Source organism: Schistocerca americana, unplaced genomic scaffold, assembly GCF_021461395.2.
Source record: "Schistocerca americana isolate TAMUIC-IGC-003095 unplaced genomic scaffold, iqSchAmer2.1 HiC_scaffold_18, whole genome shotgun sequence".
Lineage (NCBI taxonomy): Eukaryota > Metazoa > Arthropoda > Insecta > Orthoptera > Acrididae > Schistocerca > Schistocerca americana.
In genome coordinates this window covers 3004420-3029936 of record NW_025725884.1, presented here as the reverse complement: position 1 = coordinate 3029936, position 25517 = coordinate 3004420, and positions in this window count along the sequence as shown.

The window sequence follows — 25517 nt, the reverse complement described above, 5'->3', positions numbered from 1 at the left end:
AAGGATATGTCATAGAACCTATTGGATTTCATAGCGACGCAATTTCTGTGTTAATTCTTCAATGTGAAGGTGCGAGGGATGCAGTAAAGAAGTAATAGTGCATCAGAAAAGAAATACATGTATCCCAAAAGATAATCCTGTCGTTTCCATAAAATCGTAACTCGATGTAGAAGGAGAAGTCATAGAACCCATAGTATTTCATTGCCCCGCTATTTCTGTGTTAATTCGTCAATGTGAGGGAGCGAGGCATGCAGTAAAGAAGGAATAGTGCATCGGAATGGAGACAGACGCATCCCAAATGAAAATCCTGTCCCTTCCATAGAAACTTTACTCGATTTAGGTTGGAGAAGTAATAGAACTCGTAGTATTTCATAGCGACGAAATTTCTGTGTTAATTCTTCAATGTGAAGGTGCGAGGGATGCAGTAAAGAAGGAATAGAGCATCGAAAAGGAGACGGTCGTATCCCAAAAGAAAATCTTCTCGTTTCCATCGAAACGTTACTCGATTTCGAAGGAAAGGTCATAGAACACATAGTATATCATAGCGACGCAATTTCTGTGTTAACTCGTCAATGTGAGGGAGCGAGGGATGCAGTAAAAATGAAATAGTGCATCGAAAGAATACAGTCGTAACCCAAAAGAAAATCGTGTCGTTTCCAGAGAAACGTTACTCGAATTAGAAGGATATGTCATTGAACCCATAGTATTTCATAGCGACGCAATTTCTGTGTTAATTCTTCAATGTGACGGTGCGAGGGATGCAGTAAAGAAGTAATAGTGCATCGGAAAAGAAATACTTGTAAACCAAAAGAAAATTCTCTCGTTTCCATAGAAACGTTACTCGATGTAGAAGGAGAAGTCGTAGAACCCATAGTATTTCATAGCGACGCAATTCCTGAGTTAATTCGTCAATGTGAGGGGGCGAGAGATGAATTAAGAAAGGAATAGTGCATCGGAAAGGAGATACTCGTATCCCAAAAGAAAGTCCTGTCGTTTCCATAGTATCGTTACTAGAATTAGAAGGAAAAGTCATAGAACTCATCGTATTTCATAGCGACGCAATTTCTGAGTTGTTTCGTCAATGTAAGGGAGCGAGGGATGCAGTAAAGAAGAAATAGTGCATCGGAAAGGAGACAATCGTAACCCAAAAGAAAATCCTATCGTTTCAATAGAAACGTTAATCGATTTAGAAGGATATGTCATAGAACCCATAGTACTTCATAGCGACGCAATATCTGTGTTAATTGTGCAATGTGATCGTGCGAGGGATGCAGTAAAGAAGTAATAGTGCATCGGAAAAGAAATACTTGTAAACCAAAAGAAAATTTCCTCGTTTCCATAGAAACGTTACTCGATGTAGAAGGAGAAGTCATAGAACCCATAGTACTTCATGGTGACGCAATTCCTGAGTTAATTCGTCAATGTGAGGGGGCGAGAGATGCATTAAGAAAGGAATAGTGCATCGGAAAGGAGATACTCGTATCCCAAAACAAAATCCTGTCGTTTCCATAGAAACGTTACTCGATTTAGAAGGAGAATTCATAGAACCCATAGTATTTCATAGCGACGCAGTTTCTGTGGTAATTCGTCAATGTGAGGGAGAGAGGGATGCATTAAAGATGGAATATTGCATCGGAAAAGAAATACTTGTACCCCAAAAGATTATCCTGCCGTTTCCATAGAAACGTTACTCGATTTTAAAGGAGAAGTCATAGATCCCATAGTATTTCATAGGCCCGCAATTTCTGTGTTAATTCGTCAATGTGAGGGAGCGAGGGATGCAGTAAAGAAGGAATAGTGCATTGTATAGGAGATAGTCCTATCCCAAAAGACAATCCTGTCATCTCCATAGAAACGTGACTCGACTTAGAAGGAGAAGTCATAGAACCCATAGTATTTCATAGCGACACAAATTCTGTGTTAATTCGTCAATTTTAGGGAGCGAGCGATGAAGAAAAGGAGGAATAGTGCATCGGAGAGGACACAGTCGTATCCCCAAAAAAGTCCTGTCGCTCCCATAGAAACGTTACTCGATTTAGAAGGAGATGTCATAGAACCACAGTATTTCATAGCGACGCAATTTCTGTAACAATTCGTAAATGTGAGGGAGTGAGGGATGCAGTAAAGAAGGAATAGTGCATCGGAAAAGAAATACTTGTAAAACAAAAGAAAATTCTCTCGTTTCCATAGAAACGTTACTCGATGTAGAAAGAGCAGTCGTAGAACCCATAGTATTTCATAGCGACGCAATTCCTGAGTTAATTCGTCAATGTGAGGGGGCGAGAGATGCATTAAGAAAGGAATAGTGCATCGGAAAGGAGATACTCGTATCCCAAAAGAAAGTCCTGTCGGATCCATAGTATCGTTACTAGAATTAGAAGGAAAAGTCATAGAACTCATGGTATTTCATAGCGACGCCATTTCTGTGTTAATTCGTCAATGTGTGGTAGCGAGGGATGAAGAAAAGAAGGAATAGTGCATCGGAGAGGACACAGTCGTATCCCTAAAGAAAATCCTGACGTTTCCATACAAACGTTACTCGATTTAGAAGGAGAATTCATAGAACCCATAGTATTTCATAGCGACGCAATTTCTGTGTTAATTCTTCAATGTGAGGGTGCGAGGGGTGCAGTAATGAAGTAATAGTGTATCGAAAAGAGATACTTGTAAACCAAAAGAAAATTCTCTCGTTTCCATAAAAAGGTTACTCGATGTAGAAGGAAAAGTCATAGAACCCATAGTACTTCATAGTGACGCAATTCCTGAGTTAATTCGTCAATGTGAGGGGGCGAGAAATGCATTAAGAAAGGAATAGTGCATCGGAAAGGGGATACACGTATCCCAAAAGAAAGTCCTGTCGTTTCCACAGTATCGTTACTAGAATTAGAAGCTAAAGTCATAGATCTCATGGTAGTTCATAGCGACACAGTTTCTGTGTTAATTCGTCAATGGGAGGGAGCGAGGGATGCATTAAAGATGGAATATTGCATCGGAAAAGAAATACTTGTAGCCCAAAAGATTATCCTGTCGTTTCCATAGAAACGTTACTCGATTTTAAAGGAGAAGTCATAGATCCCATAGTATTTCATAGCCCCGCAATTTCTGTGTTAATTCGTCAATGTGAGGGAGCGAGGGATGCAGTAAACAAGGAATAGTGCATTGTATAGGAGACAGTCCTATCCCAAAAGGAAATCCTGTCATCTCCACAGAAACGTCACTCAGGAGGAGAAGTCATAGAACACATAGTACTTCATAGCGACACAAATTCTGTGTTAATTCGTCAATGTTAGGGAGCGAGCGATGAAGAAAAGGAGGAATAGTGCATCGGAGGGGACACAGTCGTATCCCAAAAAAAATCCTGTCACTCCCATTAAAACGTTACTCGATTTAGAAGGAGATGTCATAGAACCACAGTATTTCATAGCGACGCAATTTCTGTAACAATTCGTCAATGTGAGGGAGTGAGGGATGCAGTAAAGAAGGAATAGTGCATCGGAAAGGAGACGGTCGTATCACAAAAGAAAATCTTCTCGTTTCCATAGAAACGTTACTCGATTTCGAAGGAAAGGTCATAGAACCCGTAGTATATCATAGCGACGCAATATCTGTGTTAATCCGCCAATGTGAGGGAGCGAGGGATGCAGTAAAGAAGAAATGGTGCATCGGAATGGAGACAGTCGTAATCCAAAAGAAAATCCTGCCGTTTCCATAGAAACGTTACTCGGTTTAGATTGAGAAGTCATAGAACCAATAGTATTTCATAGCGACGCAATTTCTGTGTTAATTCTTCAATGTGAGGGTGCGAGGGATGCAGTAAAGAAGGAATATTGCATCGGAAAGGAGACGGTCGTGTCCCAAAAGAAAATCTTCTCGTTTCCATAGAAACGTTACTCGATTTCGAAGGACAGTTTCTGTGTTAATTCGTCAATGTGAGGGAGCTAGGGATGCAGTAAAGAAGAAATAGTGCATCGGAAAAAAAGCATGTATCCCAAAAGAGAATCCTGTTGTTTCCATATTAACTTTACTCGATTTACAAGTAGAAGCCATAGAACCCATAGTATATCATAGCCCCGCAATTTCTGTGTAAATTCGTCAATGTGAGGGTGCGAGGGATGCAGTATAGAAGTAATAGTGCATCGGAAAAGAAATACTTGTATCCGAGAAGAAAATCCTGTCGTTTCCATAGCAACTGTACTCGATTTAGTAGGAGAAGCCATAGAACCCATAGGATTTAATAGCCCCGCAATTTCTGTGTTAATTCGTCAATGTGAGGGAGCGAGGGATGAAGTAAAGAAGGAATAGTGCATCGGAAGGGAGACAGTCGTATCCCAAAAGAAAATCCTGTCGCTTCCACTGAAACGTTACTCGATTTAGAAAAGAAGTCCTAGAACCCATAGTATTACGTAGCGACGCAATTTCTGTATTACTTCGCCAATATGAGGGAGCAAGGGATGAAGTAAAGAAGGAATAGTGCATCGGAAAGGAGACAGTCGTATCCCAAAAGAAAATCCTGTCGTTTTCATAGAATCGATACTCGATTTAGTAGGAGATGTAGTAGAACTTATTGTTATCATAGTGACGCAATTTCTGTGTCAATTCGTTAATGTGAGGGAGCGAGGGTTGCTGTAAAGAAGAAATAGTGCGTCGGAAAAGAGACAATCGTAACCCAAAAGAAAATCCTTTCGTTTCAATAGAAACGTTAATCGATTTAGAAGGATATGTCATAGAACCCATAGTATTTCATAGCGACGCAATTTCTGTGTTAATTGTGCAATGTGAGGGAGCGAGGGATGCAGTAAAGAAGGAATAGTGCACCGGAAAGGAGACGGTCGTATCACAAAAGAAAATCTTCTCGTTTCCATAGAAATGTTACTCGATTTCGAAGGAAAGGTCATAGAACCCGTAGTATATCATAGCGACGCAATATCTGTGTTAATTCGTCAATGTGAGGGAGCGAGGGATGCAGTAAAGAAGAAATGGTGCATCGGAAAGGAGACAGTCGTAATTCAAAAGAAAATCCTGTCATTTCCATAGAAACGTTACTCGGTTTAGATTGAGAAGTCATAGAACCCATAGTATTTCATAGCGACGCAATTTCAGTGTTAATTGTTCAATGTGATCGTGCGAGGGATGCAGTAAAGAAGTAATAGTGCATCGGAAAAGAAATACTTGTAAACCAAAAGAAAATTCTCTCGTTTCCATAGAAACGTTACTCGATGTAGAAAGAGCAGTCGTAGAACCCATAGTATTTCATAGCGACGCAATTCCTGAGTTAATTCGTCAATGTGAGGGGGCGAGAGATGCATTAAGAAAGGAATAGTGCATCGGAAAGGAGATACTCGTATCCCAAAAGAAAGTCCTGTCGTATCCATAGTATCGTTACTAGAATTAGAAGGAAAAGTCATAGAACTCATAGTATTTCATAGCGACGCAATTTCTGAGTTGTTTCGTCAATGTAAGGGAGCGAGGGATGCAGTAAAGAAGAAATAGTGCATCGGAAAGGAGACAATCGTAACCCAAAAGAAAATCATTTCGATTCAATAGAAACGTTAATCGATTTAGAAGGATATGTCATAGAACCCATAGTATTTCATAGCGACGCCATTTCTGTGTTAATTGTGCAATGTGATCGTGCGAGGGATGCAGTAAAGAAGTAATAGTGCATCGGAAAAGAAATACTTGTAAATCAAAAGAAAATTTCCTCGTTTCCATAGAAACGTTACTCGATGTATAAGGAGAAGTCATAGAACCCATAGTACTTCATGGTGACGCAATTCCTGAGTTAATTCGTCAATGTGAGGGGGCGAGAGATGCATTAAGAAAGGAATAGTGCATCGGAAAGGAGATACTCGTATCCCAAAACAAAATCCTGTCGTTTCCATAGAAACGTTACTCGATTTAGAAGGAGAATTCATAGAACCAATAGTATTTCATAGCGACGCAGTTTCTGTGGTAATTCGTCAATGTGAGGGAGAGAGGGATGCATTAAAGATGGAATATTGCATCGGAAAAGAAATACTTGTACCCCAAAAGATTATCCTGTCGTTTCCATAGAAACGTTACTCGATTTTAAAGGAGAAGTCACAGATCCCATAGTATTTCATAGCCCCGCAATTTCTGTGTTAATTCGTCAATGTGAGGGAGCGAGGGATGCAGTAAAGAAGGAATAGTGCATTGTATAGGAGATAGTCCTATCCCAAAAGAAAATCCTGTCATCTCCATAGAAACGTGACTCGACTTAGAAGGAGAAGTCATAGAACCCATAGTATTTCATAGCGACACAAATTCTGTGTTAATTCGTCAAATTTAGGGAGCGAGCGATGAAGAAAAGGAGGAATAGTGCATCGGAGAGGACACAGTCGTATCCCCAAAAAAGTCCTGTCGCTCCCATAGAAACATTACTCGATTTAGAAGGAGATGTCATAGAACCGCAGTATTTCATAGCGACGTAATTTCTGTAACAATTCGTAAATGTGAGGGAGTGAGGGATGCAGTAAAGAAGTAATAGTGCATCGGAAAGGAGACGGTCGTATCACAAAAGAAAATCTACTCGTTTCCATAGAAACGTTACTCGATTTCGAAGGAAAAGTCATAGAACCCGTAGTATATCATAGCGACGCAATATCTGTGTTAATTCGTCAATGTGAGGGAGCGAGGGATGCAGTAAAGAAGAAATGGTGCATCGGAAAGGAGACAGTCGTAATTCAAAAGAAAATCCTGTCGTTTCCATAGAAACGTTACTCGGTTTAGATTGAGAAGTCATAGAACCCATAGTATTTCATAGCGACGCAATTTCAGTGTTAATTGTTCAATGTGATCGTGCGAGGGATGTAGTAAAGAAGTAATAGTGCATCGGAAAAGAAATACTTGTAACCCAAAGGAAAATCCTGTCGTTTCCATAGAAACGTAACTCGATTTAGCTGGAGAAGTCATAGAACCCATACTATTTCATAGCGACACAATTTCTGTGTTAATTCGTCAATGTGAGGGAGCGAGGGATGAAGAAAAGAAGGAATAGTGCATCGGAGAGGACACAGTCGTATCTCTAAAGAAAATCCTGACGTTTCCATACAAACGTTACTCGATTTAGAAGGAGAATTCATAGAACCCATAGTATTTCATAGCGACGCAATTTCTGTGTTAATTCTTCAATGTGAGGGTGCGAGGGGTGCAGTAATGAAGTAATAGTGTATCGAAAAGAGATACTTGTAAACCAAAAGCAAATTCTCTCGTTTCCATAGAAAGGTTACTCGATGTAGAAGGAGAAGTCATAGAACCCATAGTACTTCATAGTGACGCAATTCCTAAGTTAATTCGTCAATGTGAGGGGGCGAGAAATGCATTAAGAAAGGAATAGTGCACCGGAAAGGAGATAGTCGTATCCCAAAAGAAAGTCCTGTCGTTTCCATAGTATCGTCACTAGAATTAGAAGGAAAAGTCATAGATCTCATGGTAGTTCATACCGACACAGTTTCTGTGTTAATTCGTCAATGGGAGGGAGCGAGGGATGCATTAAAGATGGAATATTGCATCGGAAAAGAAATACTTGTATCCCAAAAGATTATGCTGTCGTTTCCATAGAAACGTTACTCGATTTTAAAGGAGAAGTCATAGATCCCATAGTATTTCATAGCCCCGCAATTTCTGTGTTAATTCGTCAATGTGAGGGAGCGAGGGATGCAGTAAACAAGGAATAGTGCATTGTATAGGAGATAGTCCTATCCCAAAAGGAAATCCAGTCATCTCGATAGAAACGTCATTCAGGAGGAGAAGTCATAGAACACATAGTACTTCATAGCGACACAAATTCTGTGTTAATTCGTCAATGTTAGGGAGCGAGCGATGAAGAAAAGGAGGAATAGTGCATCGGAGAGGACACAGTCGTATCCCAAAAAAAATCCTGTCGCTCCCATTGAAACGTTACTCGATTTAGAAGGAGATGTGATAGAACCACAGTATTTCATAGCGACGCAATTTCTGTAACAATTCGTAAATGTGAGGGAGTGAGGGATGCAGTAAAGAAGGAATAGTGCATCGGAAAGGAGACGGTCGTATCACAAAAGAAAATCTTCTCGTTTCCATAGAAACGTTACTCGATTTCGAAGGAAAGGTCATAGAACCCGTAGTATATCATAGCGACGCAATATCTGTGTTAATCCGTCAATGTGAGGGAGCGAGGGATGCAGTAAAGAAGAAATGGTGCATCGGAAAGGAGACAGTCGTAATCCAAAAGAAAATCCTGCCGTTTCCATAGAAACGTTACTCGGTTTAGATTGAGAAGTCATAGAACCAATAGTATTTCATAGCGACGCAATTTCTGTGTTAATTCTTCAATGTGAGGGTGCGAGGGATGCAGTAAAGAAGGAATATTGCATCGGAAAGGAGACGGTCGTGTCCCAAAAGAAAATCTTCTCGTTTCCATAGAAACGTTACTCGATTTCGAAGGACAGTTTCTGTGTTAATTCGTCAATGTGAGGGAGCTAGGGATGCAGTAAAGAAGAAATAGTGCATCGGAAAAAAAGCATGTATACCAAAAGAGAATCCTGTTGTTTCCATATAAACTTTACTCGATTTAGAAGGAGAAGCCATAGAACCCATAGTATATCATAGCCCCGCAATTTCTGTGTAAATTCGTCAATGTGAGGGTGCGAGGGATGCAGTATAGAAGTAATAGTGCATCGGAAAAGAAATACTTGTATCCGAGAAGAAAATCCTGTCGTTTCCATAGCAACTGTACTCGATTTAGTAGGAGAAGCCATAGAACCCATAGGATTGAATAGCCCCGCAATTTCTGTGTTAATTCGTCAATGTAAGGGAGCGAGGGATGCAGCAAAGACGGAATAGTGCATCGGAAGGGAGGCAGTCGTATCCCAAAAGAAAATCCTGTCGCTTCCACTGAAAAGTTACTCGATTTAGAAAAGAAGTCCTAGAACCCATAGTATTACGTAGCGACGCAATTTCTGTATTAATTCGCCAATATGAGGGAGCAAGGGATGAAGTAAAGAAGGAATAGTGCATCGGAAAGGAGACAGTCGTATCCCAAAAGAAAATCCTGTCGTTTTCATAGAATCGATACTCGATTTAGTAGGAGATGTAGTAGAACCCATTGTTATCATAGTGACGCAATTTCTGTGTTAATTCGTTAATGTGAGGGAGCGAGGGTTGCTGTAAAGAAGAAATAGTGCATCGGAAAGGAGACAGTCGTAACCCAAAAGAAAATCCTGTCGTTTCCATTGAAACGTAACTCGACTTAGAAGGAGAAATCATAGAACACATAGTATTCCATAGCGACGCAATTTCTGTGTTAATTCGTCAATGTGAGGGGGCGAGGGATGCAGGATAGAAGGAATAGTGCATCGGAAAGCAGGTACACGTTCCCAAAAAAAAATCCTGTCGTTTCCATAGAATCGTTACTCGATTTAGAAGGAGAAGTCATAGAACTGATGGAATTTCATAGCGTCGTAATTTCTGTGTTAATTCGTAATTGTGAGGGAGCGAGGGATGCAGTAAAGAAGCAATAGTGCATCGGAAAGGAGATACTCGTATCCCAAAAGAAAATACAGTCGTTTCAATAGAAACGTTACTCGATATAGAGGGACATGTCATAGAACCCATTGTATCTCACAGCGACATAATTTCTGCGTTAATACTTCAATGTGAGGGAGCTAGGGATGCAGTAAAGAAGGAATAGTAGATCGGAAAGGAGATATTCGTATCCCAAAAGAAAATACAGTCGTATCCATAGATACATTACTCGATTTAGAAGAAGATGTCATAGAACCCATAGCATTTCATAGCTACGCAATTTCAGTGTTAATTTGTAAATGTGAGGAAATGAGGGATGCAGTAAAGAGGGAATAATGCATCGGAAAGGAGACAGTTGTAACCCAAAAGAAAATCCTGTCGTTTCCATAGAAACTTTACTCGATATAGCGGGAGATGTCATAGAACCCATAGTATATCATAGCGACGCCATTTCTGTGTTACCTCGTCAATGTGAGGGTGCGAGGGATGCAGTAAAGAAGGAATAGTGCATCCGAAAGGAGACAGTCGTATCCCAAATGAAAATCCTGTCGTTTCCATAGAAACGTTACTCGATTTAGAAGGAGAAGTCATAGAACCCATAGTATTTCATAGCGACGCAATTTCTGTGTTAATTCGTGTATGTGGGAGGCGAGGGATGCAGTACAGAAGGAACAGTGCATCGGAAAGTAGATACTCGTATCCCAAAAAAAAATCCTGTCGTTTCCATAGAATCGTTACTAGATTTAGAGGGAGAAGTCATAGAACTCATGGAATTTCATAGCGACGTAATTTCTGTTTTAATTCGTAAATGTGAGGGAGCGAGGGATGCAGTAAGGAAGGAATAGTGCATCGGAAAGGGGATACTCGTATCCCAAAAGAAAATCTTCTCGTTTAGATAGAAACGTTACTCGATTTCGAAGGACAGGTCATAGAAACCATAGTATATCATAGCGTCGCAGTTTCTGTGTTAATTCGCAAATGTGGGAGATCGAAGGATACAGTAAAGAAGGAATGGTGCATCGGAAAGGTGATACTCGGATCCCATAAGAAAGTCCTGTCATTTCCATAGAAGTGTTACTCCATTTAGAAGGAGGTGTCATAGAACCCATAGTATTTAATAGCGACGCAATTTCTGTGTTGATTCGTCAATGTGAGGGGGCGGGGGATGCAGTATAGAAGGAATAGTGCATCAGAAAGGAGATACTCGTATCCCAGAAGAAAATCCTGTCGTTCCCACAGAAACGCTACTAGATTTAGAAGGAGAAGTCATAGAACTCATGGAATTTCATTACGACGTAATTACTGTGTTAATTTGTGAATGTGAGCGAGCGAGGGATGCAGTAAAGAAGGACTAGTGCATTTGAATGGAGATGCTCGCATCCCAAAAGAAAATACAGTCGTTTCCATAGAAACGTCCTCGATTTAGAAGGCGATGCAATAGGACCCATAGTACTTCATGGCGACGCAATTTCTGTGTAAATTCGTATATGTGAGGGAATGAGGGATCCAGTAAGGAAGGAATAGTGCATCGTAAAGGAGATAGTCGTGTCCCAATAGAATATCCAGTTGTTTCCATAGAAACGTTAATAGCTTTAGAGGGAGATGTGATAGAACCCATAGTATATCATAGCGACGAAATTTCTGTGATAATTCGGCAATGTGAGGAAGCCAGGGATGCAGTAAAGAAGGAATAGTGCATCGGAAAGGAGATAGTCGTATCCCAAAAGAAAATCCTGTCGTTTCCATAGGATCGTTACTCGATTCAGAAGGAGAAGTCATAGAACCCATCGTATTTCATAGCGGCGCAATTTCTGTGTTAATTCGTCATTGTGAGGGAGCGTGGGATGCAGTAAAAAAGGAATAGTGCATCGGAAAATAGATAGTCGTATCCCAAAAGGAAATCCTGTCGGTTCCATAGAAACGTTACTTGATTTAGAAGGTGATGTAATAGAACCCATAGTATTTCATTGCGACGCAATTTCAGTGTTAATTCGTTAATGTGAGGAAGCGAGGGATGCAGTAAAGAAGGAACAGTGCATCGTAAAGGAGATAGTCGTATCTCAAAAGAAAATTCTGTCGTTTCCATTGTAACGTTACCCGCTTTACAAGGAGAAGTCATAGAACCCATGGTGTTTCTAAGCGTCGCATTTTTCTGTGTTAATTCGTCAATGTGAGGGTGCGAGAAATGCAGTAAAGGAGGAATAATGCATCGGAATGGAGATAGTCGTATCCCAAACGAAAAACCTGTCGTTTCCATAGAAACGTTACTCGATTTAGAGGGAGATGGCTTAGAACCCATAGTATTTCATAGCGACGCAGTTTCTGTGTTAATTCGTCACTGTGAGGGAGCGAGGGATGCGGTAAAGAAGGAATAGTGCGTCGGAGAGGAGATAATCGTATCCCAAAAGAAAATCCTGCCGTTTCCATAGAAACGTTATTCGATTTACAAGGAGACGTCATAGAACTCGTTGTATTTCGTAGCGACGCAATTTTTGTGTTAATTCGTCAATGTGAGGGAGGGAGGGTTGCAGTAAAAATTAATAGTGAATCGGAAAAGGAATAGTCGCGTCGCAAAATAAAATCCTGTCGTTTCCATGGGAACGTTACTCGATTCAGAAGGAGAAGTCATAGAACCCATCGTATTTCATGGCGACGCAATTTTTGTGTTAATTCGTCCATGTGAGGGGGCGGAGGATGCAGTATAGAAGGAATAGTGCATGAGAAAGGAGATACTCGTATACCAAAAGAAAACCAGTCGTTTCCATAGAATCGCTACTAGATTTAGAAGGAGAAGTCATAGAACTCATGGAATTTCATAGCGACGCAATTACTGTGTTAATTCGTCAATGTGAGGGAGCGAGGGATGCAGTAAAAATGGAATAGTGCTTCGGAAAGGAGACAGTCGCTTTTTAAAAGAAAATCTTGTCGTTTCCATAGAAACGTTACTCGATTTAGAAGGAGAAGTCATAGTACATAATGTACTTCATAGCAACACAATTTCAGTGTTAATTCGTCAATGTGAGGGTGCGAACGATGCAGTAAAGAAGCATTAGTGCATCGGAAAGGAGATAGTCGTATCCCAAGAGAAAATCCTGTCGTTTCCACAGAAACGTTACTCGATTTACAAGGGGAAGTCATAGGACCCATAGTATTTCATAGCGACGCAATTTCTGTGTTAAATCGTCAATGTGAGGGAGCGAGGGATGCAGTATAGAAGGAATAGTGCATGAGAAAGGAGATACTCGTATACCAAAAGAAAACCTGTAGTTTCCATAGAATGGCTACTAGATTTAGAAGGAGAAGTCTTAGAACCAACGGAATCTCATAGCGACGTAATTTCGGTGTTAATTCGTCAATGTGAGGGAGCGAGGGATGCAGTAAAAATTAATAGAGCATCGGAAAGGAGATACTCGTATCCCAAAAGAAAATCTTTTCGTTTCCATAGAGACGTTACTCGATTTAGATGGAGATGTCATAGAACCCATAGTACTTCATAGCGACGCAATTTCTGTTTAAATTCGTATATGTGAGGAAGCTAGGGATCCAGTAAGGAAGGGATAGTGCATCGTAAGGGAGATAGTCGTATCCCAAAAGAAAATCCTTTCGTTTCCATAGAAACGATACTCGATTTAGAAGGGGAAGTCATAGGACACATAGTATTTCATAGCGACGCAATTTCTGTGATAATTCGTCAATGTGAGGGAGCGAGGGATGCAGTAAAGAAGGAATAGTGCATCTGAATTGAGATTCTCGTATCCCAAAAGAGAATCCTGCCGTTTCCATAGAAACATTACACGATTTAGAAGGGGAGGTCATAGTACATATAGTACTTCATAGCGACGCAATTTCTTTGTTAATTCGTCAGTGTGAGGGTGCGAGAAATGCAGTAAAGGAGGAATAATGCATCGGAATGGAGATAGTCGTATCCCAAACGAAAAACCTGTCGTTTCCATAGAAACGTTACTCGATTTAGAGGGAGATGGCTTAGAACCCATAGTATTTCATAGCGACGCAGTTTCTGTGTTAATTCGTCACTGTGAGGGAGCGAGGGATGCGGTAAAGAAGGAATAGTGCGTCGGAGAGGAGATAATCGTATCCCAAAAGAAAATCCTGTCGTTTCCATAGAAACGTTATTCGATTTACAAGGAGACGTCATAGAACTCGTTGTATTTCGAAGCGACGCAATTTCTGTGTTAATTCGTCAATGTGAGGGAACGAGGGATGCAGTAAAGAAGGAATAGTGCATCGGAAAGGTGATAGTCGTATCCCAAAAGAAAATCCTTTCGTTTCCATAGAAACGTTACTCGATATAGAAGGAGAAGCCATTGAACCCATAGTATTTTATAGCGACGCAATTTCTGTGATAATTCGACAATGTGAGGGTGCGAGGGATGCAGTAAAGAAGGAATAGTGCATCGGAAAGGTGATAGTCGTATCCCAAAAGATAATCCTGTCGTTTCGGTAGAAACGTGACCCGCTGTAGAAGGAGATTCATGGAACCCATAGTATTTCATAGCGACGCAATTTCTGTGTTAATTCATCAATGTGAGGGCGCTAGGAATGCAGTAAAGAAGGAATAATGCATCGGAAAGGAGATAGTCGTATCCCAAAGAAAAATCCTTTCGTTTCCATAGAAACGCTACTTGATTTAGAAGGAGAAGTCATAAAACACATAGTATTTCATAGCGACGCAATTTCTGTGTTAATTCGTCAATGTGAGGGCGCGAGGAATGCAGTAAAGAAGGAATAATGCATCGGAATGGAGATAGTCGTATCCCAAAGAAAAATCCTTTCGTTTCCATAGAAACGCTACTTGATTTAGAAGGAGAGGTCATAAAACCTATAGTATTTCATAGCGACGCAATTTCTGTGTTAATTCGTCAATGTGAGGACGCGAGGAATGCAGTAAAGAAGGAATAGTGCATCGGAAAAGAGATACTCGTATCCCAAAAGTTAATCGTGTCGTTTCCATAGAAACGTAACTCGATTTAGAAGGGAAGTCATAGAACTCATAGTATTTCTTAGCCACGCTTTTCTGGGTTAGTACGTCAATGTGAGGGAGCGAGGGATGCAGTAAAAATTAATAGTGCATCGGAAAGGAGATACTCGTATCCCAAAAGACAATCTTGTCGTTTCCATAGAAACGTTACTCGATTTAGAAGGAGAAGTCATAGAACAAATAGTATTTCATAGCGACGCAATTTCTGTTTTAAGTCGTCCATGTGAGGGAGCGCGGGATGCAGTAAAAAAGGAATAGTGCACCGGAAAGGAGATACGCGTATCCCAAAAGATAATCCTACCGTTTCCGTAGAAACATTAATCGATTTAGAAGAAGAAGTCATAGAACCCATAGTATTTCATAGCGACGCAATTTCTGTGCTAATTCGTCAATGTGAGGGGGCGAGGGATGCAGTATAGAAGGTATAGTGCATCAGAAAGGAGGTACTCGTATCTCAAAAGAAAATCCTGTCGTTTCCATAGAATCGCTACTAGATTTAGATGGAGAAGTCATAGAACTCACGAAATTTAATTGCGACGTAATTTCTGTGTTAATTCGTCAATGTGAGGGAGCGAGGGATGCAGTAAAGAAGGAGATACTCGTATCACAAAACAAAATGCAATCGTTTCCACAGAAACGTCCTCGTTTTAGAAGGAGATACTCGTATCCCAAAAGGAAATACAATCGTTTCCACAGAAACGTCCTCGTTTTAGAAGGAGATGACATGGAACCCACAGTACTTCATAGCGACGCAATTTCTGTGTAAATTCGTATATGTGAGGGAGCGAGGGATCCAGTAAGGAAGGAATAGTGCATCGGAAAGGAGATACTCGTATCCCAAAAGAAAATACAGTCGTTTCCATAGAAAGATTACTCGATTTAGAAGGAAAAGTCATAGAACCCATAGAATCTCATAGCCATGCAATTTCAGTGTTTATTTGTCAATGTGAGGAAGTGAGGGATGCAGTATAGAAGGAATGGTGAATCGGAAAGGAGATACTCATATCCCAAAAGAAAATCTTTTCGTTTCCATAGTAACGTTACTCGATTTAGAAGGAGAAGTCATAGAACCCATAGAATTTCATAGCTACCAATTTCAGTGTTAATACGTTAATGTGAGGGAGCAAGGGATGCAGTAAAGAAGGAATAGTGCATCGGAAAGGTGAAAGTTGTATCCCAAAAGAAAATCCTGTCGTTTCCATAGAAACGTGACCCGCTGTAGAAGGAGATTCATAGAACCCATAGTATTTCATAGCGACGCAAATTCTGTGTTAATTCTTCAATGTGAGGGCGCTAGGAATGCAGTAAGCAAGGAATAATGCGTCGGAAAGGAGATAGTCGTATCCAAAAGAAAAATCCTATCGTTTCCATAGAAACGCTACTTGATTTAGAGGGAGAAGTCACAAAACCCACAGTATATCATAGCGATGCAATTTCTGTGTTAATTAGTCAATGTGAGGGGGCGAGGGATGCAGTATGGAAGGAATAGTGCATCAGAAAGGAGATACTCGTATCCCAACAGAAATTCCTGTCGTTTCCATAGAATCGCTACTAGATTTAGAAGGAGAAGTCATAGAACTCACGGAATTTCATAGCGACGTAATTTCTGTGTTAATTCGTCAATGTGAGGGAGCAAGGGATGCAGTAAAGAAGGAGATACTCGTATTCCAAAACAAAATGCAATCGTTTCCACAGAAACGTCCTCGTTTTAGATGGAGATCCTCGTATCCCAAAAGAAAATACAATCATTTCCACAGAAACGTCCTCGTTTTAGAAGGAGATGACATGGAACCCACAGTACTTCATAGCGACGCAATTTCTGTGTAAATTCGTATATGTGAGGGAGCGAGGGATCCAGTAAGGAAGGAATAGTACATCGGAAAGGAGATACTCGTATCCCAAAAGAAAATACAGTCGTTTCCATAGAAAGATTACTCGATTTAGAAGGAAAAGTCATAGAACCCATAGAATCTCATAGCCATGCAATTTCAGTGTTTATTTGTCAATGTGAGGAAGTGAGGGATGCAGTATAGAAGGAATGGTGAATCGGAAAGGAGATACTCATATCCCAAAAGTAAATCTTTTCGTTTCGATAGAAACGTTACTCGATTTAGAAGGAGAAGTCATAGAACCCATAGAATTTCATAGCTACCAATTTCAGTGTTAATACGTTAATGTGAGGGAGCAAGGGATGCAGTAAAGAAGGAATAGTGCATCGGAAAGGTGAAAGTTGTATCCCAGAAGAAAATCCTGTCGTTTCCATAGAAACGTGACCCGCTGTAGAAGGAGATTCATAGAACCCATAGTACTTCATAGCGACGCAAATTCTGTGTTAATTCTTCAATGTGAGGGCGCTAGGAATGCAGTAAGGAAGGAATAATGCATCGGAAAGGAAATAGTCGTATCCAAAAGAAAAATCCTATCGTTTCCATAGAAACGCTACTTGATTTAGAGGAAGAAGTCACAAAACCCACAGTATATCATAGCGATGCAATTTCTGTGTTAATTCGTCAATGTGAGGGCGCGAGGAATGCAGTAAAGAAGGAATAGTGCATCGGAAAGGAGATACTCGTATCCCAAAAGAAAATCCTGTCGATTCTATAGAAACGTTACTCTATTTAGAAGGAGAAGCCATAGAACCCAAAGAATTTCATAGCGACGCAATTTCTGTGTTAATTCGTCAATGTGAGGGCGCGAGGAATGCAGTAAAGAAGGAATAGTGCATCGGAAAGGAGATACTCGTATCCCAAAAGAAAATCCTGTCGATTCTATAGAAACGTTACTCTATTTAGAAGGAAAAGTCATAGAACACATAGTATTTCATAGCAACGCAATTCCTGTGTTAATTCGCCAATGTGAGGGAGTGAGGGATGCAGTAATGGAGGAAAAGTGCAACGTAATGTACATTGTCGTATTCCGAAAGAAAATCCTGTCGTTTCTATAGAAACGTTACTCGATTTAGAAGGAGACGTCAAAGGACCCATAGTATTTCATAGCGACGCCATTTCTGTGTTAATTCGTCATGTGAGGGTGCGAAGGATGCAGTAAAGAAGGAATAGTGTATCGGAAAGGAGTTACTCGGATCCCGAAAGAAAGTCCTGTCGATTCTATAGAAGGGTTACTCTATTTAGAAGGAGAAGCCATAGAACCCACAGTATTTAATAGCGACGCAATTTCTGTGTTAATTCGTCAATGTGAGGGAGCGAGGGATGCAGTAAAGAATGAATAGTGCATCGGAAAGGAGATACTCGTATCCCAAAAGAAAATCGTGTCGTTTCCATAGAAACGTTACTCGATTTAGAAGGAGATGTCATAGAACACATTGTATTTCATAGCGACGCAATTTCTGTGTCAATTCATCAATGTTAGAGATCGAGGGATGCAGTAAAGAAGGAACAGTGCATCGGAAAGGAGATGGCCGTATCCCAAATGAAAATCCTGTCTTTTCCATAGAAACGTTACCCGCCGTAGAAGGAGATTCATAGAACACATTGTATTTCATAGCGACGCAATTTCTGGGTCAATTCATCAATGTGAGGGAGCGACAGATGCTGTAAAGAAGGAATAGTGCATCGGAAAGGAGATAGCCGTATCCCTAAAGAAAATCCTGTTTTTTCCATAGAAACGTTACTCGATTTAGAAAGAGAAGTTATAGAACACATAGTTATTCATAGCGACGCAATTTCTGTGTTAATGTGTGCTAGTGAGCAATGCAGTAAAGATTGAATAGTGCATTGGAAAGGAGTTACTCGTATCCCAAAAGAAAATCCTGTCGTTTATATAGAAACGTTACTCGACTTAGAAGGAAAAGTCATAGAACACATAGTATTTCATAGCGACGCAATTCCTGTGTTAATTCGCCAATGTGAGGGAGTGAGGGATGCTGTAAAGGAGGAAAAGTGCAACGTAAAGGACATTGTCGTATCCCGAAAGAAAATCCTGTCTTTCTATAGAAACGTTACTCGATTTAGAAGGAGACTTCATAGAACCCATAGTATATCATAGCGACGCCATTTCTGTGATAATCCGCCAATGTGAGGGTGCGAAGGATGCAGTAAAGAAGGAATGGTGCATCGGAAAGTAGATACTCGTATCCCAAAAGAAAATCCTGTCTTATCCATAGAAACGTTACCCGCTGTAGAAGGAGATTCATAGAACACATTGTATTTCATAGCGACGCAATTTCTGGGTCAATTCTTCAATGTGAGGTAGCGAGGGATGCAGTAAAGAAGGAATAGTGCATCGGAAAGGAGATAGCCGTATCCCAAAAGAAAATCCTGTCTTTTCCATAGTAACGTTACTCGATTTAGAAAGAGAAGTCATAGAACACATAGTTTTTCAAAGCGACGCAATGTCTGTGTTAATGTGAGCTAGTGAGCAAAGCAGTAAAGAATGAATAGTGCATTGGAAACGAGTTACTCGTATCCCAAAAGAATATCCTGTCCTTTATATAGAAACGTTACTCGATTTAGAAGGAAAAGTCATGGAAAGTAAAGAAGAAATAGTGCATCGGAATGGATTTATTCGTATCCCAAAAGAAAATACAGTCGATTAAATAGAAACATTCCTCGATTTAGGAGGAGCAGTCATGGAACCAATAGTATTTCGTAGCTACGCAATTTCTGGGTTAATTCTTCAATGTGAGGGCGCGAATAATGCAATAAAGAAGGAATAATGCATCGGAAAGCAGATAGTCGTATCCCAAAGCATAATCCTTTCGTTTCCATTGAAACGTTACTCGATTTAGAAGGAGAAGACATAGATCCCATAGTTTTTCATAGCGCCGCAATTTCTATGTTAATTCGTCAATGTGAGGCACGAGGAATGCAGTAAAGAAGGAATAGTGCATCGGAAACGAAATACTCGTATTCCAAAAGAAAATCCTGTCGTGTCCTTAAAAACGTTACACGATTTAGAAGGAGATGTCATAGAACACCTAGTATTTCATAGCGACGCAATTTCTGTGTTAATTCGTTAATGTGAGCTAGCGAGCAATGCAGCTAAGAAGGAATAGTGCATCGGAAAGGAGTTAATCGTATCCCGAAAGAAAATCCTGTCGTTTATATAGAAACGTTACTCGATTTTGAAGGAAAAGTCATAGAACACATAGTATTTCATAGTGACGCAATTTCTGTGTTATTTCATCAATAAGAGAAAGCGACGGATGCAGTAAAGAAGGAATAGTGCATCGGAAAGAAGATACTCGTATCCCAAAAAAAATCCTGCCTTTTCCAGAGAAACATTATTTGATTTTGAAGGAGATGTTGATTTTGAAGGAGAAAGCGACGGATGCAGCAAAGAAGGAATAGTGCATCGGAAAGAAGATACTCGTATCCCAAAAAAAATCCTGCCTTTTCCAGAGAAACATTATTTGATTTTGAAGGAGAGGTCTTGGAACCCATAGTATTTCATAGTGACGCAATTTCTGTGTTAATTTTTAATGTGAGCTAGCGGGCAATGCACTAAAGAAGGAATAGTGCATCGGAAAGGAGATACTTGTATCCCAAAAGAAAATCCTTCCGTTCCAATAGCAACGTTACTCGATTTAGATGGAGTAGTCATAGTACCTATAGTACTTCATAGCGACGCAATTTCTGCGTTAATTTGTCAATGTGAGGGTGCGAGGGATGCAGTAAAGAAGGAATAGTGCATCCTAAAGGAGATACTCGTATCCCAAAAGAAAATCCTGTCGTTTCCATAGAAGTGTTACTCGATTCAGAAGAAGATGTCATTGAACTCATAGTTTTTATAGCGACGCAATTTTTGCGTTTATTCGTCAATGTGAGGGAGCGAGGGATGCATTAAAGAAGGAATAGTGCATCGGAAAGGAGATACTCGTATCCCAAAGGAAAATCCTGTCGATTCTACAGAAACGTTACCCGATTTAGAAGGAGAAGCCATAGATCCCATAGTATTTCATAGCGACGCAATTTCTGTGTTAATTCGTCAATGTGAGGGAGAGAGGGATGATGTAAAGAAGGAATAGTGCATCGGAAAGGAGGTCCGCGTATCCCAAAAGAAAAACCTGCCGCTTCCATATAAACATTACTCGATTTAGAAGGAGATGTTATAGAACCCACTGTATTTCATAAAGACGAAATTTCTGTGTTAATTCGTCAATGTGAGGGAGCGAGGGATGCAGTAAAGAAGGAATACTGCATCGGAAAGGAAATAGTCGTATCCCTAAAGATAATCCTGTCATTTCCATAGAAACGTTACTCGATTTAGGAGGAGAAGTCATAGAACACATAGTATTTAATGGCGACGCAATTTCTGTGTTAATTCATGAATGAAAGGGAGCGAGGGACGCAGTAAAGAAGGATTAGTCCATCGGACAGGAGATACTCGTATCCCAAAAGAAAATCCTGTCGTTTCCATAGAAACGTTACCCGCTTTAGGAGGAGAAGTCATAGAACCCATAGTATACCATAGCGACGCAGTTTCAGTGTTAATTCGTCAATGTGAGGGCGCGAGGAATGCAGTATACAAGGACTAATGCATCGGAAAGGAGATAGTTGGATCAAAAAAGAAAACCCTTTCGTCCCCATAGAAACGTTACTCGATTTAGAAGGGGAAGTCATAGAACCTATAGTTTTTCATAGCGACGCAATATCTGTGCTAATTCGTCAATGTCAAGGAGCGAGGTATGCAGTAAAGAAGGAATAGTGCATCGGAAAGGATATACTCGAATCCCAAACGACAGTCCTGTCTTTTCCATTGAGACGTCACTCGATTTAGAAGGAGATCTCATAGAACCAGTAGTATTTAATAGCGACGCAATTTCTGTGTTAATTCGTCAATGTGATGGAGCGAGAGATGCAGTAAAGAAGGAATAGTGCATCGGATAGGAGATAGTCGTATCCCAAAAGAAAATCCTGTCGTTTCCATAGAAACGCTACTCGATTTCGAAGGAGAAGTCATGCACCCCAAAGTATTTCATAGGGACGCAATTTCTGTGTTAAGTCGTTAATGTGAGTGCGCGAGGAATGCAGTAAAGAAGGAATAGTGCATCGGAAAGGAGATACTCGTATCACAAAAGAAAGTCCTGCCGTTTCCATTGAAACGTTACTCAATTCAGAAGGAGGTGTCATAGAACACATAGTATTTCATATCGACGCAATGTCTGTGTTAATACGGCCTTGTGAGTGCGTGAGGAGTGCAGCAAAGAAGTAATAGTGTATCGGAAAGGAGATACTCGTATCCCAAAAGAAAATCATGTCGTTTCCATAGAAACGAGACTCGATTCAGAAGGAGTTGTCATTGAACTCATAGTATTTCATAGCGACGCAATGTCTGTGTTAAATCGTCAATGTGAAGGAACGAGGTATGCTGTAAAGAAGGAATAGTTCATTGGAAGGAAATACTCGTATCCCAAAAGAAAATCCTGTCGTTTCCATAAAAACGTTACCCGATTTAGAAGGAGATGTCATAGAACCCATAGTATTTTATGGCGCCTTAATTTCTGTGATAATTCGTCAATGTGAGGGAGCGAGGGATGCAGTAAAGAAGGAATAGTGCATCGGAAAGGAGATAGTATTGTAACGACAACTGTACGTATAATAATTTTTTCTTTATGAATTTAGATAAATTAATGTGAGCAATGTTTTGACCTTCTATTTTGGTTCGTATCGTTATGTTAAAGAGACTTTGAGCAACTTTTGAAATGAATCTTATTATTTATGTTAGATTTCGAGCAATGTGATAATCAAAAGGGAGGTGTATTTAAGGTTAAAACTATTGTAAGATGTGAAAATTGTAATTTAAACACTTGGTCGATACGTAGGTAATGCATTAGGATATGTGAAGTAGAAAACCTGTGGTGAATACCCTACCTGTAGGGGAGCGGGGAAAGGCGAGCGCGGGAAAACGCACACTGGGCGCGGTTCGGCACAACGGGCTCAGTATGACAGTCGGAGGCGAGCAACGGTCGGAGTTGGGCATCAGTCCGAGGAACACGTACTGTACCGAGGAGGCTACCCAGGAAAAGTGGATCCCATTGAGCCTCGGATGAAACGATTCCGACGACTACTTGGCATGGCTATATTCTGAGGCACAAAATTGGAAAGATTACCACGCTAAGAAGATGGAAAGTGCCGAAGCAGTGAGAGCCTTAGCCGTGCTTGTATGTGTGCCGTGCTGCCCGCTATCTCGCTGCCCGCCAACCGCCGCACCGACTTGCACAGGTCAAACATTTATTTCATCTTTAGAAGTGTATCTGTGTGGACCAGTGTCGAAACTGTTTCTAACTGTTCAATAATAACGTGACTTTTACCAGATTTGCCTTAGCCATTACTTATCCTAATCACTGACCTAGACAGGATCCTTACCTCGTATTGTGCAACCCGAGTATCCTGAACTGAAAGTTTAATGTTAGTGTTAACGAAAATTATCAGCAGATTAATCTTATGCAATAAAGAAGTCTAAAGTTCGGCGTGTTATTGCTAATGTTGGTAAAGAACAAAAGTATGACTAAATTGGAAGAGAGGTTTTTTTTTTAATTGAGTTAGCGATGTTATTTAATTAATTTGAGACAGAAATAATGACAGTTAAATTATTCAGAAGTATGACAAAAGTGTTAATTTGCCTTAAGTACTTAATAGTTTCAGTATAATGACCACAACAGTTTCAGCCTCCCCCCCCTTCTCTTGTCCATTCTTTCAAACCTTGAAGTGTACTAATCAGATTTGTCCAGTAAAGCTAAATTCTATATTAATCCTAGGTGTATTAGTGTTTTTACATCCGTAATAATGACACTGTGTGTGTACTTTCAAGATTGTAGATGCTAGGGCAATCTATGCCCGATTTCAGTCTGATCAATATACAAAATGTAGTCCGTAGTAATCATTGCTGTGTGGTGTTGTGTAAATTTAGCTCGTCCAAATTAGTACAAAAGGAGAAAACTTTAGTTCAGTGGATTTTTCCGGTTTCAAACTTTGCCATATAACGCAACGTTACTACGTGTTATTAGGCTTGTACATGCACCCACTTGTACCAGGAAAAACTCTCTCATTGCCTAATTAGTCTGGCGACCGAATTATTAATTATAGGTAGCATCTACTGTGTGTACTTCTTGTCAATGCGAAAGAGTAATTATACTTTGCCTTTGCTTGATGCATCACTGTAGTTATTGACTGAGTACAAGTCCGATCTTGCTTCTATTAGGTACACGCGGTCAACTTATGTACTAAAATCCTTGTTTATAAGGTGCAGCCCGTGAACTTATTACAGTACAGGCTGTATAGAGCTAACGTACGTCCGAGCAGGGAGGTAGCGTTACAAGTGGCTTCCCGGTGACAGGACATCCAGTTGTCGTCGGTTACAAATTAATGTAAATACCGAACAGTGGATGTTCGGTGTCACGAATAGCAATAAAAGTCAGTAAAATAAACTGCAGTGGGAGTCAAGTATAATAGTGTGGTGTAATTGGCATTCAATATGGAGAGAAACGTGGGCAGGCTAGATGCGCCAAGCGAAATGGAGAATGCGGCTGGCAGTAGCCGGAGTTTACGCGGCCAGATAACAGATGGCGTTAGCGGAAGACAATTGGCGTACATACAATACCAGGAACACGTCAACGAACAGATTGAAATATCGAGATCGTCTCGAATACAGCAAGGGACAAAACAGAAAGAAGAGGGTGACTTTGTAGATGATAGTGGGTACGTGAACGAATCCACTAACATATATGATTCACCACAGATATGGAAAGAACCGAAAGAAACTTCTGAAGTAGAACCGGAACACACGGATTCCGTAGAACAAAACAGTGTAAAAATTTTAAGTATGAACCATTTATTTGAACAATTAACCAAACAAATTGCAGGACAGAGTGAGCAGCTCAAAACACAAAATGAGCAACTTCAAAAACAAGTCGGCAATCAGGTTAATCAGCTTAAAACACACGTTGCAGAGCAGCTCAAAACACAGAGTGATCAGATTAAAGCACAGGTCGAAGGACAGGGAATTAAAATTAGTAAACAAATAGAGCAGGTAGAACAAAAAGTGGGTAATTTAAGTTCTGTGGTAAATACTCTGAAATTTGAAATTGATGTTATAAACAAAAATATGGATACTATGCAGGAGGAAATTGGTAACACTAATAGTAGATTTGATGTTGAAATTCTCAACATCCAAGAGAAAGTAGAACCTCTGGTTGAAACTAAGGTAGTCGAAAAAGTTTTTGGTCTCAAAACTGAGATCGTAAACGAATGTCAACACGGAATATCACAGTTGAAAAAGGTAGTTTTAGACACTGAAAGGGATTTAGATAAAAAAGTAACTGGATGTGTTCAAAATTGTGAACAAAATACTACGAAAATTCTAGGCAGAATTTTCGATCTGGAGAGCAAAATTAAAGATAGGTCTGGTGTTGTCTGTAATGGCACACCGATTACGAAGCTATTAGAAGGTGAGGAACGCTTCGATCCAGCCAAGAAACATAACGGGTGGCATCCGTTAGATTTTATCAAAAATTGCGAGAGAGTATTTCCTGAGCACTTGTCTGATCAGGAAAAGATAAACGTTGTAATTAGCGCCTTAGCAGGTGACGCTAAGCGCTGGGGAATAAATTTAAATATTGAACGAATGACGTTCGAAGAATTCTGGCAAAGATTTACGGAAGAATATTGGTCTGAACAAAAGCAGGACCATTTATGGCCAAACAGCATGATAACCGGGGCAGAAATTCTTTGAAAGATTTCTGTGAGTATTGGTACCGAAAATTGACACACTTAAGAGGTAGAAGATCAGATTCGGAAATTATCTGGGAGCTATATAAAAAGCTTCCGGAGGATTCAAAGAGGTATGTAGGAAGCAATCATCGTAGCTTCCAAGCATTTGTAGAAAGGGTCGAAGACGAAGACCATTGGCGCGCAAGTCGTGCCAATTATCAAAACTTTGGTAACCATAATAACCGACACAATGACGAACGAAACGACGGCGATGAATTTCGCGTCAATGTAATACAAAGAGGAAGAGGCAGAGGAAGAGGCAG